Here is a 20,090-nt window from a genome sequence, read left to right as displayed (position 1 = left end):
AATAGTAATTTTTTTTTAATGTGAGGAACAATTTTAAGTGTCCCTCTTGAGATAACCTGACACACTGAGACTGATTTGTTAATGGCCTTGGTCCATAATCCAAGCTGGTTAGTTGAAATAAAGGTTCTTAATCTCAACATATATTTTTAATAACATTAGATAATGCATTTACCAAAAGGCATTGAAAATAATATTTCACTCTTTTTTTCTAATCCAAACATTTGGTGCTTTTTACATCTTAAAGCTGATGAAAAACCAGCAATAACAGCATTATTGTCTTCTTCCTGAAGATGGTTGTTATTCTGTGCATCCGTATATATTTGTGGCAGAGATTTTCTTTCATTCCAAAACACATAGAGATTAGAAGGTATTTTTAATTAAAATGATTACTGTTGCGGTTATATTATTGAGCAATATTATGGGATAAATATGTTCACTGTTAGAAGTGCAATTCTACTTTTCATCTTCATGCTAAATAATATTTATGTAGTTCATCCTTAAATTGTGTAAAATTGGATTTGATCCCAACTGCTAGAAGCTGTTGTTTTTAAAACAAGGCTAAGCAAGCACAAAAGTTTATGTGAAGATACAGATTTGATTAGCATTCAGACAAAACAAGTTCAGCCAGGTTGGCTTGTGCAGTTATTCCAGGCTGACTCCAGTGACTTTCCACTGCATTGACCTTTTGAAGAGGGACGGTATTTTGTTACAACCTATAGTGCTTTTGAAAGGAAGAAATACTTAGGGTGATATGATACAGTGCCGGTCATAATGGTTGATAACACGCATTCAGCAATCTCTTATAGACATTTGCATTAGACCCAATTCATTAACCATCACAACAGAGTTGATTAGAGATAAAGAAAAATGTTAACACCCCCCCCCGTGACATTCTTTCTTCTGCAACACCAGTCCCTAGAAATATTCAGAATACTCAATTTAGTATATCTCCCTTTTTGAGAGACAGTATGCTGAAGCAGTGATATAGGAATTCATATATAAATCTCCACTGGATCAAAGATAATGCAGTGAGTCTTATTTATAGTGTTATTCTGGCATTTTCATAATAGTCCGAAATCTCTGTTTCAACCATGAGAAAATAAGCTTCTTGCAGAATACTACAGATTCTACTATTAATATGTTAACATACTGAAGAATTACGCAAACACAGGCAACTGGGTAAACAAAATATGGGTGACTCAGTGGTTAATGAAAAAAACTTAACAATGTGCTGTTCAAAAATAATGAAGACATTCCCAAAATGCAGTACTGGAAAAAAAAAAACCCAACAATTCAAAACCAAGAACCTTCAGCTGCCTGTCAGTGGTGCAGAAAGCCACCTGTGCCAGCTTCTCATCTGTTTGAGATTAATCACTAGAAATGTCAGAGAGTCTAATCCTACCAGGTACTGCAATGGAGCATCAGACAGGACATACTTACCTCACTGTGGTTCGAAAGGCCTTCTGTGCCAGGAAAGAGCCAATCTGATGTAAAACAATTACTGTTGTTTTTCTCGGAGCCCGAGTGAAAACTATGGAGAATTATGCCACTGTACTCTTCGATAAGTTCAAACTGGCAGAATGAAAGACAAATTTCAATAATGATTACTGCAAGGGTCTCACCCAGAGGTAAAAAGACATCGAAAAGATGAATCCACACTTTTTTTTTCATGCCTCAACTACTGCGTTTTCCTCCCATCCAGCCTTTCAAAAGTCTGTGGCAAACAATGTTTTCTTAGATCATTGCTTTGACCTTACCGTTGATTTTGTTTGCCTGTTGAATTCTGTTCATTTAGGTGTATTGCAGGAGGCCTAGAAGCCCTAAGAAAACATCAGAACTGCACTGCTAGTGTTAAAAAAGTACAAAACCCCAGGGACTTCAGTGGGTTTTATCTTTCTAATTTAGCCATTTAAGATCTAAATGTGTTATTTCTGACTTGGTCACCTGTCACTCACTATCAAAGGAAAGGAACTATGCTGAGACATGCTTCTTATTGTATATGTAACCTATTTTAGATGTTACTTTAGAATAAGACAATTTGTTGCCTAAATTTGCTTATTTCTCACCACTGACTGTAAACCAGAGCACATCTCTATATTGTAGGTGTTTATACTTAGTTCTCCCTGTTTCAAAGAGCTCATAACGTATGCACCACCCCCTCCGAAAAACAAATGGGATACTTCAAAGGGAAAAAATGAAGCAACATAAAGTGACATTCTAGACTGAAAATCTGTTCTGTTGCACATTACCCACTTGGGAAACCTTTTAGTTTTTTTCTGCTAGCAGTATTTCCTCCAGAGGTGGTAGCCTGTTCAGGAAGTTATGTAAAAACATTTCTTTCCAATGACTAACTAGGCAGGTGGGGTGATGGTTTTATAGGTTCTTTTTCCTGGAATTTGGGATCATAACAGATTACTCTCCATATGTCTTTGTGAATAGTCATTATTGCATAATTTACTAAATAGGTGTACAGTAGATGATATCTACCCATTTTTGGTAGTTGCTTCTGATTCTACAGGCTTGTGGCTTTCAAAGCTTTCTATCTGTTCTCCCACTTTTTTCCTAAGCAAAGCCTACTCCCATCCTGCTCACTAATAGTTTGATATTTAATATTTGACATTTAAAACATACTGCTTCCATCACTGGCCTACAACTGCCTTAGCCTCTGATTGAAAGGGACCATTTCTGGTCTCTGTCATGCCATTTTTAGTAGAATGTATAGCTTTTTAATACTTGCTTTTTCAGCTGTAAGTTGATTTTAATGTGTTAACACTACCAGTATCTAAGTTTCTTTTCTCTTGCTAGATACTTATCTACCTATGCTTGCCTCTCTATAATCCTCTGCTTCTCTTCCTGCACTATGTCTGGTTTGTTTTGCTGCTTGCTAGAAAATTCACTTGTATTTCTCTGTCAGCTTTTTTGAGCTTTGTGTAAATTTCTTCTAACTAACAACTCCTTCATTACGAAGAAAGGCGCAACTTTCTGCTCTAGAGCTGGCTTGAAAGTTTGTTCAGGTAGATTGTATGACCTGGTAGATTGTATGAAATAGGGTTTCTGGCATTAAGTTACCTCTTTAAAACCTTTTTTCTTTTCTTCTTTATGGTTATCATGACTTTACTATTTTGTTTCCTGGGCTAGTTTCTGAAACAGACCCAGATCTTATGTAAGTAGGTCAGATGGGGCCTGCTGAGTTGTTCTAGGCACTTGCGACGTTTCTCGTGTATCAGCCTTTACCTGCACATTTAGAGCCGTGCATTGCGTCACATCGACTTTGGCTACTTCTGGTTGAAGGTGGTACACATAGACTCCATCAACTCTCACTGCTGTGATTTACTGTGCATACACAGACCTTTGCATATTTAGAAGCAGAGAGCAACTAAAACTTCATACCCTCACAGATCCCTTTTTATTGAAATCCTCGTGTTTCCTGTCTTCTGAGTTTTTGAAAAGCTACTATCTCCATGAAATCAGAGGAAAAATTTAAATTGTTCCTTGAGAGCAAGTCATGAATATCAATAAAAAATCCATGGTAAGCTCTAGATTGTTGGATCTATGGTGCAGCAACAAATAGTCATTCCAGCCCAGAACAGTACAGCACCAGACAGCACTAGTAGCAATAATCTGTATACTGTCTCTTTGACTCGGTACAGGCAAGAAACAAATTTAGATCAATACCCACAATTTGGCATCAATATTCCAATTTCTGTCAAGACATCAGCAGCAAGAATCTTATTGTGCGGAGTATTGAAAATATGCTCTCAAAATGCACTATTGACAAAAGAGCAGGACATAATAAGAAATTAAATGAAGCTGAATAAATACTTGCATTGAATGTTAGATATCAAGAATACATTAGTTGAAAACAGTAAGCAAAAGAAACAAAAATATATTTTGGCAACCATCTCAGCATGCTTTATGGTTGCGTCATTAATCTGTGTCTCTCGTTTGCTGCAGTGCAAAACATGGAGAAAGGCACTAGGCCTCATACCTGTGAAAATGGAAGGGGGGTTGATGATACCCAACTTGTGTCATCACTAGATTGCCTAATTTTTGTACGGACATTTTTTCTGCTTAGAGGTACAACAAACTCATCATGCCCACTATGACTGGAATTTTCTAAATTTTGTGTGTTCTAGTCCTAGCTGTTTTAAAAAAGAAATCATTACAGACTCTGGAGAGAAAAAGAAAAGGTCAGGGACTTTGGGGATTCCAGAGGAAGAGATTAAATGAGCTAGGAACAGAGTAGCATCAGAGAATTAATATTTCTCCTAGAACAATATGTGGACTTCAGCTACTGTTTGAGTTTCACAGTTATCCAGTAGCATATGCTGAGGATGCTGGTTATTTTGAGTATGCAGATGAACCAGATTTTTAAATAATTTACTAGGTACATGTGCTGAGATAAATACCTTTTCTTACTGTAGAAATGCAAATTAAAATGAAGAAATAAAATTCTATAAAGGCTTGAGCAATTGCAAATTGCAGTCATTAATTTAACTCCTTTCCTTCGTGCTTCCTTGTTCTAAGCTTTCTTATGATCAACATTATTTAAATTTCATGTTGTGCAGTGCTAAAGGGCATCACTTTGCAACACTTGTAACTGTAAATATCAACTGTTATATGTTTCAAGATACCTTTGAACCTGAAAGTTTTCCCACATCATAGTGAAAAGCTACAGGTGTGTGAAATGTTATAAGAATGGGAAAAAAGCAAAGTTGTAACAGGGTTGGGTGTATCACATATCACCGTTCTGAGGTTATCATATATTCATTTTAATGTCCACTTCTAAAGTTAGGATTTCTTTACCTTGATTTTTTCTGTATGGGAGTATTCTCTGTTTAAAAACCAAAGGAGAGACGTCAACAGTGTACAGTCAGATGGTAAAGAGCTGAAGCCTGCATATTACAGGCCTGATTCATTTGTACTGTTCCAACCCATGCTCCAGGGTCCCAACAGGAGTAGTAACCACAGTTGACCTTGTGAGAGTAAAAGCATTTAAATTGCAATCCTTTGGCAGGCAGGTATGCATCTACGGGGTAGCTATACAAACAATGACTCAAATTTCCCAGTTTGGTGGTTGTATTAGGATCACTCAGTAAGATTGCTTCAGCTCCTGGTGTCTCCTTGTAGGCTTCGACCTTTTGGGCAAAAGCAGTTTGTTTTTTTTTTTAATGGCAGTGTCTCTGCATTTGTGTGTTACATTAGTCTATCCACAGTATAGACACACAGCCCAGTTCCCTAATTATTTCCTCTGTCACTCAGAAAAAAGAAGCACAGCGACTGGCAGAGCACCTTCCCTAGCCTGTGCCTGTGTGAGCTGGACAAGCACAGTGGATTTGGAAACACTTATTTAAAATGTAATGTTTGTAGAAAAATGCCTTTAAGTAGATGGAGAAAGATACTGGAGACCAGAACAGGTTAATTGCTTAAGTCTAAACTGGTCAACTTACAGTCCATTGAGGATAACAGAAGCCGGAGTTAGTAACTTAGACCAGAGCTATATGTACTCCTAACAACATCCATGTCTGCTCCAAAGGACTCTATTTGTAAATGCATTTATTCAGGCCAAGTGGTACAAGAGGTTCAATTTCATGACGTTCACTTTCACACTGCTCATGGGTAGACTCATTTGAAGCATCTTGTCTCCATCCACAACGCACTTGGTAACGGGTGACCCCTATCCCTGTGTGTTACCCCTGTTGTCCTGGTTTCAGCTGGGATAGAGTTAACTGTCTTCCTAGTAGCTGGTACGGTGCTATGTTTTGAGTTCAGTATGCGAAGAATGTTGATAACACTGATGTTTTCAGTTGTTGCTCAGTAGTGTTTAGACTAAAGTCAAGGATTTTTCAGCTTCTCATGCCCAGCCAGCGAGAAAGCTGGAGGGGCACAAGAAGTTGGCACAGGACACAGCCAGGGCACCTGACCCAAACTGGCCAACGGTGTATTCCATACCATGTGACGTGCCATCGAGTATAGGAACTGGGAAGTGGGGGTGGGGAATCGCTGCTCGGGGACTGGCTGGGTGTCGGTCGGCGGGTGGTGAGCAATTGCACTGCGCATCACTTGTACATTCCAATCCTTTCATTATTACTGTTGTCATTTTATTAGTGTTATCATTATCATTATTAGTTTCTTCTTTTCTGTTCTATTAAACCGTTCTTATCTCAAGCCACGGGTTTTGCTTCTTTTCCCGATTTTCTCCCCCATCCCACTGGGTGGGGGGGAGTGAGTGAGCGGCTGCGTGGTGTTTAGTTGCTGGCTGGGGTTAAACCACGACACCTGTGAACCTAAAACATTATTTTTATTTTTTTGTTTCATTCATTTCAAAGAGTTTAAAATGATGTGAAACCTGTGTTGCACGTTACCATGATGGTGTGTTTATAACACGAAACTGAGGGTACATTTCATACCCTGAGGCCTAGCTGAAAGGTGTAAAGCAGTGTTTGAGGAAGAGTTTTAGAACTGTATGTGGCAGAGAAAGGCAAGGCTGGCTCAGCCTTGCCTAGTCTATCTTTTGGGAATGGCTACGGGCACAAACTATCACCAAAACCAAGCCTGTTTTGTTTTGGAGGCAAATAAATAGTTAGCAAAAAAACCCAAACCAAAGAGTGCACATTTGTACATTGTGAAAAACATTGGAGGGATGCAAATATTCTCATGGCAAATATCCTCTGGAAAACTTAAGAAACATAAATTCAGGGAACATTTCAGGGGTTGTGAGGACCAAACTGGTCACCTACGTCCAAAAAGTTTACTGTCTTAAATTATTCTTTACTTTTCATGCCATTTTCTCTCTCCTGAAAACCCAACAGAAAATCTTAGACTTCTTAGGTAATGTTGAAAGTCACAGAATTTGAACTATTTAGCCCTTTAAAAAATGATATTGTTCTTGAGTCATCTAGGTGTTTTTAAAATTTTATCCATGGTCTTTGACCCAGAGATTACACATAAAGCCCCTAAACATTAAAAACCACACCAGCAGTGTTAACATTATTTTTTTTCATTTGCATCCAGTCTTTCCTATGTCTTGTACAGGCATATAGAAAGATATATCCCCTGTATATAAAGGAAAAATTCAGACTGTATCTTAACATCCTGAGCTGCTATTCTGTTTCATAGCTATTTGAATAGCCATTATTTATTTTCTGATGCCCTAGTTCTGACAAATTTCTGCTTGATGAGAGCCTCTGGGGTACAGATTTATAGTTCTCACTCACTTGATGAAAATAATTTTCTTTTACTGAATGAGAATGTGATTCCTTTATTTTTCTAAATATTTCCTCTCAAAAGAGGTATCTCATGTGGGTTGGCACATAAATGCTAACCATATATTTATTGCTATTTCTATATACATATTGTTGTTAGATTGCAAGCTCCTTGAGATGAGATTCCGCAATCTTATTCAGAACTTAGCAGTTAGACTGATCCTAGTTAGTCATCTTAGCCACGAATGTAGCATGCATATACTGTAATAATAATAATAGTAGATGCTGAAAAATAGATGGTGTATCCAGTGTTTTGAAGCAAAACAAACTGCATGAAGACCTGAGTTTGACCCAGTTTGACCTCATCACAGCTGACCCTGTTTTGAGCAGAAGATTGGACTAAATGACCTCCTGAGTTCCCCTGCAACATGAATTATCCTATGATCTTTTGAACCTCAGCTGCTGGATTTCATTGTTGCTTTGCCTTTTCTGGAAAAAAAAAATCAAAGAAATATAATTTCTGCTTTAATTTTTTTTTATACATAGATGTGTATAAGAGATGTGTATATACACAAATATACAAATAATAGCCTCTTCTATTCTTAAAGGTTTCTAAAATGAAATCTTACCTTTTTCAGACTTATTCAGTGTTTCTAGTCCCATGGAAATAAATTTACTGTGAGTAAGGGAAACCAAAATGAAACTCACTGAAAAGGTTATTTTAAGAAGCCAGTCAATGCATTCACTGGAAACTATTATAAACCCCTCACCAGAATATTCTTAACCTATGATTGTTGTTAATGCTTTTTAGAGAGGTTGAGTTCTTCTAGGTCATATATTTCTCGGTGCTAACAAAGGCTGCAAGTTGTACATTCAGTTTAGAGTCACATTCTCACTGGGGCATCAGTGAAAACGTTCAAACTCCCTCTTTTTTTTTCCCATTCCTTTCTTTCCTGTGTCAAAACTAGATCATATTTTGTGTACATTTTCTGGTAGGATTGAAGAGAACAATTTTATGTTTGAAATATAAAATCAATCTTAATGTTAAAATTGAGCTGTATGGGCTTTTTTAATATTTGAGAGCAATCACACTCTCTGAGGAATCTGTGTACAAACTCAGATCTGAAAGAAAATGGTCGTGTTTTTACAGTATGTGAACACAACCATCTGATTTATAGTTCAATCTGTTAATGCACTCTGTTATTAGGCCACCTGGCAGTTTTATGCATTGTGAATTTAAAGAGGAGCTCAATGTAACATAAGCTTTACAAGCTGGGGAAATATTATTGAAATGAAACATGAATGAGAACCATTTAAACAATAAAATAATGTGTGTAGACTATATATTTTTTCATTTTAGTAAATGCACAGCCTAGGTTTTATTTGCTGAAGTTACATGAGGTTCTGAGAGACTCCAACGATGAAACTTTAAACAAGCTTCTTTTTAATAATACTGGCAGTCCTATAGTTTTTGATATTCACATCAGTAAAACCAAACCCATATCTCTCTATTACATTGGGAAACTGCAATTTGGAGAATGATTTTCACAGTTTTGTTAAGGTAATATTTAATTATTTTATGGATTGAAGTTCATTCATCAACAAGCTAAATATACATATATAAGTCTGTACCAAAAATTGATAGACATAGGTTTACCAGCCCACACTGTAAAAGGTCATGAGCTATGGCCTTAAAGAAAACAAAGACTGTCTTAATAACCAGAGTTAGTTATACATATGTGTATATATATGTATATATAAGTAATGTACACACACATACAAATATTAATTTTATCTCTTTTTGTTTTGGTTTTACATCTTTAAAGTTCTTGTTTTCAAGCTTTCTATTCAACTATGATGCTAGAAACTTCCTTTTTCTATTTAAAATGAAATCTGAGCACATTCACATGACCTCAGGGCTGGGGTTTTAAGTACAAGAAGAGTTGGCAGAGCTGCAGATATAAAATAAGCATTCTATTATTCTATATAATAGGATAACCCCTCCTCACCTGGCACAGAACCTTGGAGGCACCTAAATTTTCCTAGGTGCTTACGGGCATGTCTACATTCTGAGCTGTCTTTCAATTAAATGTTTGCTAATTTGTCCAATACCCACAGAAGACCAATTTCATTGGAGTTAAGAATCAAAATGAAACCTTATCTGTCATTTGTTGATTTTTTAACAATGCTAAAATAAAGAGAGATTTTCCATGCAATGGAAACACACAGTGAACAAAATGGGCAGAGTGCCTTTTTTATCTTGCCTGGGTAGTTACTTAAGGCTCTTCAGAAATCCTGCTTTTTCCTTTGCCCACAACTACAGGACAGGGTCGGAATGATTTAGGAATGAGTGGAGAAGTTGCTGTGTCTTCTCAGTATTTTACTGATCATGAGCTAGGAAGGCTGGTTTGCACTGTAAAAAAGTGTAACAAAAGAGATTCAAGGGAATGATTACAAACTTCTGAGTCACAGTTCTTTCCCCATGGCAGTGCAGATAAGCACCTCCCTTTATTCAAAGCAAGAAGTGAAGTGAAGCACTTTATACAGGAAATCTTGCAAGTATGTTTATTAATATAAATTTCTTAGCGCCTAGAAGCATGCTCCAAAAGGCACATAGTAAAGAGGAGTGATTCAACAAGGAATTAGTGCACTGTTAAAAGACCTGTGTTTATCTTCTTGCAGCCTTGGCCATGGTATTTAAAGCATATACAAGGCTTTATAACTAATCCTGAAGTACAGAACCTCAAAGCCTTGCCTAGGTAGCAGTTTATTTTCATCTGGAAGATCCAGGTTCCTTATTTGAAATTAGACAGAGGAAAGCTTGAATCCAAGTCATTCACATCTTTGATAAATCCTCTAATCACAGAATCACAGAATCACAGAATGGTTGCAGTTGGAAGGGACCTCTGGAGGTCATCTTGTCCAACTCCCCAGCTCAAGCAGGGCCACCCAGAGCCAGTTGCCTAGGACCATGTCCAGATGGCTTTTGAATATCTCCAAAGATGGACACTCCACAAGTTCTCTGGGCAACCTCTTCTGGTGCTCAGTCACTGTTACAGCAAAAAAGTGTTTCCTGATGTTAGGACAGAATGTCCTGTGTTTCAGTTTGTGCCCTTTGCCTCTTGTCCTGTCACTGGGCACCACTGAAAAGAGCCTGGCTCCATCTTCTTTGTATCTTCCCTTCAGGTTTTTATACACACTGATAAGATCGCCCCCCAAGCCTTCTCTTCTCCAGGCCAAACAGTCCCAGCTCTCTCAGCCTTTCCTCATAGAAGAGGTGTTCCATCTTAGTGGACCTTTGCTAGTCTCTCCAGTGCATCCATATTTCTCTTGCAGTGAGGAGCCCAGAACTGGACACAGCACTCCAGGTGTGGCCTCACCAGTGCTGAGTAAAGGGGAAGGATCACATCCCTCGACCTGTTGGCAATACTTTGCCTAATGCAGCCCAGGGCACACTTCCCCTTCTTTGCCTCAAGGGCACACTGCTAGTTCATGTTGAACTTGATGTCCACCAGGACCCCAGGACCTTTTCTTTCAAGCTGCTTTCCAGCTGGGTGGACCCCAGCATATACTGGGGCATAGGGTTATTTCTCCCCAGGTGCAGGACTTTGTATTTCCCCTTGTTGAACTTCATAAGGTTCCTGTCAGCCCATTTCTCCACCCTGTCGAGGTCGCTCTGGATGGCAGCATGATCCTTTTGTGTAACAGCCACTCCTCTCAATTTTGTGTCATTTGCACACTTGCTCAGGGTACACTCTGCCCCATCATTCAGATCATTAATGATGATGATGTTGAACAAGATTGGCCCCACTATTGACCACTGGTCTCCAACTAGGCTTTGTGCCTCTGATCACTCCCCTCTGGGCCCAGTTGTTCAGCCAGTTTTCAGCCCACCTCACTGCTCATCCAACCTGTACATCAACTGCTTGTCTATGAGGCTCTTACGGGAGTCGGAGTCAAAGACCTTACCGAAGTCCGGGTATCACTGAACCAAAAGGTATTAGGCAAAGATACTACTACTAATTATCTAAATTTTTCACAAAGTGGGGAGAAGCAGACATCACCAGACAGATGTTCAACCCTTCTACGAAAACAATAATTTTTCGCAGAACCTACAGCACCTCCACTGACTACAGATGAAGTATTGGATTACTCAATGTGATACAGAGAGTAAACAAAGGGTAAAAGTTTCACTTTTGTGAGTCCTTAGGTGAGATGGAAATCCTACCTTATGCCATGCTCAGGGAACTTAGGTGAGAGACTGTTCCTCTCCTCTCACATTTCAATTTATCTACTGCAAGGAAGCATATTTGCTAACGGGGCTCATACATGGTTCTAAACTGCTTGTAGACCATCTAGTATATGAGAATTAGACATTTCTACCTAAACTTTAGATACCCAATATGGGCTTCAGCTTCAGATGGTGGACATATGAATTTATCTGTCTAAATCTAGGTGTCATTATTTGATGGATTTGTCTGAATCCATCCTGTAGGCAACGGAGAGCTACTCAAAAAGACCTAGAGCTCTCCTGAAAATGGCTCAATTCTGTTACCAAAACAGAAATAACTAGTACCATTTGAAACTTCTCCATCCAGTGTCTACCTGACACTCCAGGAAGGTGTATGTTTTCCCTAGGTTCTGTGCCTTAAATAACAGCACATGTGCCTGTCTCAGATACTCTGAGGCATCTTAAATAGTGCTAGACACTTATGTTTTGCCAACTTTGGATTTTGGCCACTTTTTAGATTCCATCAATTGCTTTGGCAGACACTTAGCTCACACATAACCATCTATCTTTGCATGCCTAAATGGAGGTGTACAGTCTGGCGCTAAATCCAATTTCCAGTGAAAGAGTTCTACATTAGTAAATGTTCATAAAACATATACTGTAAGAAGAAATACAAAGAGTTCATCACCACTGCTCACAAAATGTCTAGTGCTCTTTGAAAGGCAATACTACACTATATGGTTGCAAATAGCCAGTGGTAAAAAATCAGGTTCTTAATCGATAAGTTGCACAAGTATTTGAGTGCCAGCTGAATCCAAGTGTTAGGGCATGTAAACCATCACAGTTTGACCTTATTTCAGTCTCGCCAGTTTTTAGCCAGTCACCTTTCACAAACAGAAAGTAGAAGTACTCTGAGGCTGTCACATCTCCATAGGCAGTGACTCCAAAGTTATTTAGGGATTAAGACGACCATTGAAATGTCAAAGTTTAATTTTGTTTCATTAATGTATTCTGACTAGGGAAAAAATTAACATCTTTATCTTTTATCTTCTTCATGTATGTTAGTAGCAACAAAGTACACCTAAGTCACTCCTAAACACAGGTCTAGTTCCAGCAAACGAGGAATAATTCATTCCTCTGATGCCATATGGCTTATAAATATTACTAAGTGCATACAGAAATCATTTAATGAATATTTGCCAGAATGTCTTATTAATGGCTGAAGTATAACTGACATGTTTTGTTACTGTTTTTTGGCATCAGACAAACTGTTTCTGTTTCAGTCTCTTTCTTACTTAATAAACAGAATTTTATGCTGTATGAATTCAAGGAGCTTTCCTGGCTTTGAGGGCAGTAGGAGGGTCATTTGTTCGAGTGTGTTAGTTCTGAGAATTGTTTACACAGATGGAAGGCTTGACTGAATCATTTCTATTCTATTTCTGTTTCTATTCTGCTTCATTTTTATTAATCATGATGATCACAACAAGAAAACTTAAAATAAGCAATATTGAAAAATCTTTTATCAAGCTTGGCAAATGTCATTAACTTGGGGCTTTTTTGTAAGTCTCCAGAATTAGTCTAAGGCATAGAAATTTTCAGCCTAGGAATGACCCCACAATGTCAAGTTTGAAGTACATACGTACACATGAGGAAGTGGACACTGAACTGACACTGTAATACTGAAAGAAGGAATGAAAATGTACACCACCTCCTCTGCGAAAACAGAGCATTTCAGTCTCTGCAGTTTTCAGCCAGTCACCTTTCAGAAGCAGAAAATTCACTCAACAAAGCTTTTTAAAATCCTCTTTCCTTGTATCAAAGATGAGCTTAGAAGTTTGAAATCAATGCCTTGTAAAAAGAAACCAAGTGGGTGGCATTTTCCAACCATGAGACATGTCATTATCATTGACCTCACTACTCTTCTTAAATAGCCAGAGAAGGGCAACAAAATTGTCAATTAGATTTGCAGTGAGCAGGAGTCAGCCTTACTTAACTTGTGCTTGCCTGCATAATCATGCATATCTCTCCTCTATATCAGGAGTTGTTCAAGCCTATAATAACTAGGGTTCAGCAAGTCTGAACCACCTTCCTTTGCTGATGATATGGAAGTTGTTGATTTGCTACAGATTATTCAGGATTTTTGCAGCCTTGACAGAGTGTCATTTTTTAAATTCCACCTTTAAGAGTTTGTGCTGTGGCTACCAAATAGGAAATAGTGGGAAAAAGTACAGTATTAAGCAAAACATGAGTGCATTTTTACTTTTTAAAAGACCATAGCAAGTTTCATTGTTATTCTGCACATCATAAAGCAACCACACTAAATTTGGCGTGACCTGCAGTCTCATCATAGGACAAGGTAAGGGATGGACAGGGTGCTGAAGATGAGAACTAAGCACCATTTGCAGAGCTATATGCAGACAGTGCTGTGAAACATGACAGCATTATGACTTCCTTAGCCACACAATCTTACTGTCATAAAAGCACTATACTTAAAGGTTTTTAAAAGCTTTAAGCAGGTTAGATTTAAAGCTGATGAATATGCTTATCCATTGTCATAGCTGTTCAATAGTTCTTCAGTATGCAGAGTCTACTGTAGTAAAAGTGTTTTTTCAAAATTAGTAATTCCTCCTACAATGTTGGTGTCTAGTTGCTTTCCAGAAGAGAAGACCTCTTTCAACATTATATCCTTCTAAGCCTTTCTTTGCATCATAGTAGCCTGTCTCTTCACCTAATCATGACACGGAACTTCCCTGTTCTACAAATGCATCCTATGGCTGAGCTGCTCTAACAAAAACCCACTGACTCACATTTGAGTCTATGGTTCCACATGCCACGTCATGCACTGGACGCCAAGGCTAGAAAGTGTTGGTGTGCTGAATACAGGTGCACAGTAGTCCTGTTAAGCATTAACAGTTATGCTCATCAACCATTTGTACAACAATAATCTCACCTACCTTTTTAACATGCACGTACTTTGTAGTGTAGGTGATGGGGCCTTTCATGCAGATCAAATATATGGTTCATTAGCAATTCCATACAGCCGCTAGATTAGGTACCCATGAGGGACACATTACATTCCACTTTATTTCCATGATGTGGTTAAAGATGTGACTAGTCTTGAGTAGGATTCGAACCCCTTTCTCCTGTACTTTGTCTCTCTTTAACATCCAACCTGGAGGTTTTGTACCTTATCCATTATTCAGGTGGTTGATTCCCTTTCTGTTGTACGCTGACTTCATTGAAAGGCTACATGTTAAACATGTTGCTTCCTGATTTCTTTCATGACACACCTTATATTTGAGAGGATCTTGTCATGAACACCCACAAAGACACCTCAAAGACCTCTCCTCCTGCCCTCCATGATACGTACATGGTGGATGTGCCTTATCTGCTGCCTTTTTGTGCTGACTCCCATGGCCCTGTTGTTAGGTTGCACTCCTTATTTGTTTGCTGCCCCATCTTTTTGACACTCGAAGGTTCAGAAGACGCTGACCTAGAGTCAAAACTGAATTCTGGAGCCCTTTTCCACTAAACCTCCTTATTTTAGAAGTTTCACACAAAAACACCCCTACAGGACAAACTTTGCATTTCCTCTCACACTACTGTCTTCAGTTAACACATTTCTAGCATATCTCCTTCTGCTTTGCCCTTGATTGATAGATTTTTTAATGCTATAAGGCCTTGTTTGCTACAGAGGCTAACATTTTTCAAGTGTTATTCCATGCAATTCAACACATTTACTTAAAATACATTTAGTAAAACATAAACCATAACAGAATCAGTCTCAGTTATTTAAAAGTGTACAGCTGTAAACTACTACATCACTGGAAGAAATCTCAATTAAGCAGAATTGCCATCCCCATTAAGCAGTAGTCATTGCCATTAAGTATCATTGGACTTAAATTGTTCCCAGGGAGACGTCCTGATTAAGCGGACTTCCTAGTTTAAGTGTATCTCAATTAAATAGAATGTGCTGCATCAGCATTTCATTTTATGAATGCACTGAGAAGGCATTTGATTAGGATTTTGAAATGGTTTGTGTGATTGCTATCATTATTGAAAATTTAGATGGGAATGCAAAAAGAACTTTTGGGAATTAGTATTTATGACAATTAGGCACCTACCTCTTGGGCCTTTTAACAGTGACCACTTGAAGATTTTGGTCTGGTTTGTATGTACTAGTTTGCCTCTGTGTGGACATGATTGGTTGTACTTAAAAAGATCTTTAAAAAGTAAATCTAGAAGTATGTGCCTAGTCTTGAAATCAGTTAAGGCTTAAAAAATCTGATTTGCCTTTTAAAATTTCCACATGGCTCCAAAGAGCTGGTTTTCTGCACACAGAATCATAGAATCGTAGAATCATTTAGGTTGGAAAAGACCTTCACGATCATCGAGTCCAACCATCATCCATGCCCACTAAACCATGTTCTGGAGTACCCCGTCTACTTGCTTTTTGAATACCTCAGGGATGGTGACTCAACCACTTCCCTGGGCAGCCTATTCCAATGTCTGACAACCCTCTCAGTAAAAAAATTTTTCCTAATATCCAACCTAAACCTCCCCTGCTGCAACTTGAGGCCATTTCCTCTCGTCCTATCTCCAGCCACCTGACAGAAGAGACCAGCACCCACCTTACTACAACCCCCCTTCAGGTAGTTGTAGAGAGCGATAAGGTCTCCCCTCAGCCTCCTCTTCTCCAGACTAAACAGCCCCAGCTCCCTCAGCCGCTCCTCATAAGACTTGTGCTCCAGGCCCCTCACCAACTTGGTTGCCCTTCTCTGAACACGCTCCAGCACCTCCATGTCTTTCCTGTAGTGAGGGGCCCAAAACTGAACACAGTACTCGAGGTGCGGCCTCACCAGTGCCGAGTACAGGGGGACAATCACCTCCTTGTTCCTGCTGGCCACACTATTTCTGATACAAGCCAGGATGCTGTTGGCCTTCTTGGCCACCTGGACACACTGCTGGCTCATATCCAGCCGGCTGTCAACCAGCATGCTCAGGTCTTTCTCTGCTGGGCAGCTTTCCAGCCACTCTTCCCCAAGCCTGTAGCGCTGCATGGGGTTGCTGTGACCAAAGTGCAGGACCCAGCATTTGGCCTTGTTGAACTTCATATGATTGGCCTCAGCCCATCAATCCAGCCTGTTCAGATCTCTTTGTAGAGCCTCCCTACACTCAAGCAGATCGACCCTGCCTCCCAACTTGGTGTCATCTGCAAACTTGCTGAGGGTGCACTCAATGCCCTCATCCAAATCATTGATAAAGATATTAAACAGAACAGGGCCCAACACCAAGCCCTGGGGAACACCACTTGTGACCCGCCGCCAACTGAATTTCACCCCATTCACTACAACCCTCTGGGCTCATCCACCCAGGCAGTTTTTCACCCAGCAAAGAGTACACCTGTCCAAGCCAAACATGAAATTTAATGTTTTAATGCTTGTTCAGAACTTCTCAGTGTCTTATCTGATCTCACTCATTTTTATACATCAGATGGAAGCATTCTATCTGAAATCAAGTTAAGTCATAAACCAGAAAGTTTCATTGTGGGACTCCATTTGCTTCCAAGCAATCTGTATTTCCAGAATAGGACTAGATTTCTTTTCTGCAATTTTTATAGACACTTCTTAAAAATACCCAGGTTCTTATTGAAATAATTCTTATCTGCCTGAGCCAAGTAAATATGGGATCCAGTGTAACACCAAGAGTAAATGAGGGTAACAGAATTATTCTTTTGGGAAAGCAAAAGGATGATGTGGATATTTCAGTGGTATAAATGACTCATTCTGTAACTTCTATTTCATGAGACTTTATTCTGATGTACTTATTTTATGACAATAGAAGTGAAAAGAAAGCCATTTTTTAATAATGTTGTTAATATGAGAAAGAAATGAGTGACTACCGAGTGTCATAAGTATCTCTTCATGTATCATCTAGCCGAGAGTGGAAAAAGATCATGCAACTTAACATCTCCCTGTGAGTTTGTGTAAGCCTAACTATCTTTTGAAAGCTATTGACAGTTTATTCTGATGAGATAATCAAAATAAAAGGATAAATACATTGCAGATGTTTTATTTTTCCCCTCTGTATCTAGGCACTGCTCTGATCTTGTCATGTACAACCATGTTTGGGTTGCACAGATGAAGTCTGCATCACCTTAGAAAATGGGAGTCCACTTATCCACTAATGCAAGAAAGTATTTATCTGCTTAATTCCCATTAGCATTAATGGGAGTTACATGCCTAACACTGTTCAACATTAGTGAGAAATGCACCTTAAATTTTCAGCTGCTTGAAATAGCAACCTCTGCAACCACACATAAGAGATTATAAATAAAGAAACAATAGAAACAAAGCAGGCTCCTAAGAGGTACCAGCAGTGTATAGATAGAAGCAGACAATTTTCCCCTCAGCAAGCTTTTCTGCTTAAATCATTTTAGTAAATAAATATTTAACAAGTGACAGAACTTAATTGATGTTTATATTTACACGGCAGTTAATTTATATTCTGCTAAAGCTGAATCCTCCATCCACAATAATGCTTTATATCCCTCTATGGTGGCAGACACCCAAACAGCACAGTTGTGTTTTTGAAGAAAACCATAACAACAAAAAAATGCACTACTCCAAATACTATATAAGTCATTACTTTCTTTTCCTCTCTTCAGCTGTCAGATGTATTGCATTATATTATCAGATTGATAGATCTAGTGTTATTTCAACATTTACCATTTTACAACAACAAATAGAAAACATATAAGGAAGCTTTGGTAACAAATCTTTCTTAATATGTATGTGAAGTAGACAGTCTAAGAGAAAATATAACTGATGACAGATTTCATTTCAATCTGCTGGTGCTTATTAAGATGTCTACAAAGAAAAAAGCTGTATCTGAATACATCTCTTTCTGCAAACAAAGGAAAGTTTTAATTGCTTTAATCAGCATTTGCTTTGTCTTTACAATGACATAAAAAACAAGTCAGGTATAATCAGTAAATGTTTTCTAAAGGAAATTTGTAAGCAGAGACTTTAGATGATTTCTATTATTTGTGTCTAGAACATGGTTAAAGTCTATGTTACAGGTGCAACATCATTCAAAAATTCTTAAATCCGCCTTATAAAACTGATTTGTACTTGATTTTATTTTTTATCATTTTAACATGTGGAGAAAGAAACCAGCATAAACCTGACCAAACTCCTCTCCCACAAAACCCTACAGGTGCTGTAGAAGCTATATCAGATTTTAGAAATCAGAGCACAGCCCAAGGAAACAAGCTGCATGTTGACAAATATGTGTAGCTAAAACGATAATAATTCGACAGAATCCATGTCAGCCAAAAGGGTTTGGAGAAAGTGATGGGCAAAATCCATTATTTCTTTCACCTCATAGGCTCTTGATTTTTTATCTGATGATGCATGTAACTCACTCCTTCTCATCAGAAAGAATGGCCAAAAAAGACCCTTCCTACTAATAACAACAACAAAAAAGGCATAAAAGAAATCACAACACCCAAATCTCTCTTGAGCAGGAAATGGGAGTTAGTGCTTACATGCAGGAAACACTCAGCACCTTCTAGATCAAGTCCCACAAGAGAATCTGTTTTTCAAATTTCTGAACCTGTTAGTTAAAGTCACGGTCCTGCTGAAGGGATGGACCATTCACCTATTCAGAGCAAGTATGATTTCACCCAGTGTCTTTGTATTTATTTGCTTTTGTAAATACATAACTCTTGTCCAGCACAGAGGAAGGTAGGAGACAGATGAGACTCACATCTTCATCCCTCTCTGTAACTAAAATAGGATTGCTCAGTGTTAAGACCCTTATAAGTGGTTCTTAAATGTGGTCCTGTAGAGCATGCCTAGATGTTTCAAGCATTGTCAGTATCTGAAAGCCTCAGTCAGGAGGTTATGCCTCCTTCTGCACACAGATTGCATTTCCAGAGATACATTTTTTAAATGAATACTGATTTTAAATGCCTCTGGGCACCTGAATTCTTTGAATAGACCTCAGTATGTGCAGCAACTGTTACACTGTGGTCATATACTGTGTGTTAGATCAGTAGCAGGCTAGGTGAACATTTGGTTTCTGTGTAACCGGTATAACTGTCTTTCTTTAATGTAAATACATACACCAAAATGCTTCTATTAGAATGTATTCAATGTACAGTAGGACAAGAGGCCTCACCACCCTCACCAGCTCTTATTCCCATCATGTTGCTGAGCTTAATGTCATGGCTTCCCTCAGACTGCCAAGTAAAGAAATGGGGTTGAGAAGAAGACACTGACCTTCATTTAGCTCTTCTAGGTCTTTCTCTGGATGCAATAAATTTCTCATCCTTAGCTGAGAAAATTGACTAATCCTATTTTCAAGCTGCAGAGGGCCATGAAATACCTGTTCATCTCTTCACAGAGACTGAGGATTGCTCTTTCCCTGCCATGTGACATCCCTCCATACACAGCCAAAATGCCCCGGCTGAGCATGCTGTTTCTATGGTCCAACCTCAGCATCTCACTGAGGTCTGTGATATTCCTGGGCTTGCTGTATGTTTAACACAAAGAGAAATACACTTCCTCAGAGGAGACTTTGAAGAAAGTGGTTAACGTAGGTGCTCTGAATCACCTTCTCCAGAGGACCATGGATCCCGTCTCCCCGTG

Source organism: Harpia harpyja, chromosome 4, assembly GCF_026419915.1.
Source record: "Harpia harpyja isolate bHarHar1 chromosome 4, bHarHar1 primary haplotype, whole genome shotgun sequence".
NCBI lineage: Eukaryota > Metazoa > Chordata > Aves > Accipitriformes > Accipitridae > Harpia > Harpia harpyja.
This window is presented reverse-complemented; position numbering follows the sequence as displayed.